Source organism: Megascapheus bottae, chromosome 2 (genome assembly GCF_031878675.1).
Source record: "Megascapheus bottae isolate mThoBot1 chromosome 2, mThoBot2.hap1, whole genome shotgun sequence".
Classification (NCBI taxonomy): Eukaryota; Metazoa; Chordata; class Mammalia; order Rodentia; family Geomyidae; genus Megascapheus; species Megascapheus bottae.
In genome coordinates, this window is record NC_143510.1 from 65,653,868 (window position 1) to 65,655,540 (window position 1,673).

Below are 1,673 nucleotides of genomic sequence, written 5' to 3' on the forward strand. Positions count from 1 at the left end.
GACCCGAAGATCTCAGTCTCCTGAGGTGACAGGATTACCGGTGGTTTTTCCTTTCTTACTATATTAGTCTGCTTTCTGCCATCACAAAAAATATTGGAGATAATGAATTTGTAAATGTTTTATTTCCCCCACACACTTTTAGAGGTTTCCATCTATGATTAGTTGGCACCGTTGCTTTGAGCAAGGTGACACATTGCAGGAGTGCATGGTAGAGCCAAACTGCTCATCTAATGGCCAAAACCCAAGTGTGAAAGAGAAGAAAAGGCGCCCTCGCCAGCCACCCAAGATGCCGAAAGGAAAGAAGGCCAAGGGGAAGGTGGTCCCGACCGCTGCTGTTGTAAAAAAGCAGGAGGCCAAGAAGGTGGTAAATCCTCTGCTTGAGAAAAGGCCCCAAAATTTTGGCATTGGACAGGGCATCCAACCCAAAAGGGACCTCACCCATTTTGTCAAATGGCCCCGCTACATCCAGTTGCAATGCCAAAGGGCGATCCTATACAAGCGGCTGGAAGTGTCTCCTGCAATCAACCAGTTTACCCAGGCCTTGAACCTCCAGACAGTTACGCAGCTACTTAAGCTGGCCCACAAGTACAGGCCAGAGACAAAGCAGGAGAGGAAGCAGAGATTGTTGGCCCCAGCCGAGAAGAAAGCTGCTGGCAAAGGAGACATCCCCACTAAGAGACCACCAGTCCTTTGAGCAGGGGTTAACAGTGTTACTACCTTGGTGGAGAACAAGAAGGCTCAGCTTATGGTGATCGCCCATGACGTGGACCTCATCGAGCTGGTTGTATTCCTGCCTGCCCTGTGCAGTAAGATGGATGTTCCCTCCTGCATCATTAAGGGGAAAGCCAGGCTGGGCCGCCTTGACCACAGGAAGACATGCACGACTGTTGCCTTCACCCAAGTCAACTCGGGAGACAGGATCGCTGGTGAAGCTGGTAGAAGCTATCAGAACCAACTACAATGACAAATACGATGAGATCTGTCGTCACTGGGGAGGCAGCGTCTTGGGTTCAATATCTGTGGCTCGAATTGCCAAGCTGGAAAAGGCAAAGGCTAAGGAACTGGCCACTAAGCTGGGTTAAGTGTGCAATGTTGATTTCTCTGTACATGAAGATAATAAAACTGTCCTTCCTCCGAGAGAGAGGGGAGGGGAGGAGAGAAGAAAAGTTATTTCCTTTAAGGACATATCTCCAGGAATCTAAATCCCTCCCACTTGGCCCCAGCTCTGAACCAGGCCACCACTTCCCAATAGCGCCCTCCCAAAGAAGCAAGCCTTTGTTAAATAGAACTTTAGGGCTCACTCAGAATCCAAACTATCCCATCGTACTCCAGACTCTCTATAACCATGGCTCCACTTCCTAGGCAGTTCCTGCTTGGTCAGCAAGACTCACTGCAATTTCCATGGCCGCATCCTTCATCTTCCACCCAGCTTCTCCTGGAAGAAGCAAGGGAAGCTTAGCATGACCAGAAAGAAGGGAGAGGGGGCTGACACTGGCAGCATGTGTACTAAAAGTTGGGATGATCCTGAGAACAGTATCAAGGTCTTCACATCAAGTAGTGAAGTGTTCCATGTTTTATTGAAAGAAGAAGAAAAAGAAAAGAAAGGAGAGGGTAGAACTGTATTCTGAGAGTAAAAGGGTGCCTGTGAAAGCCTACCCCCAATGAACGCTGCC

The 1,673-nt window shown here is 48.9% G+C and overlaps 1 pseudogene; it reads left to right on the forward strand.

Annotated features, from left to right (window-relative positions):
* Positions 1-280: 280 nt before the first annotated feature.
* On the forward strand, positions 281-1,135 carry LOC150067270 (large ribosomal subunit protein eL8 pseudogene; annotated as a pseudogene).
* Positions 1,136-1,673: the final 538 nt, after the last annotated feature.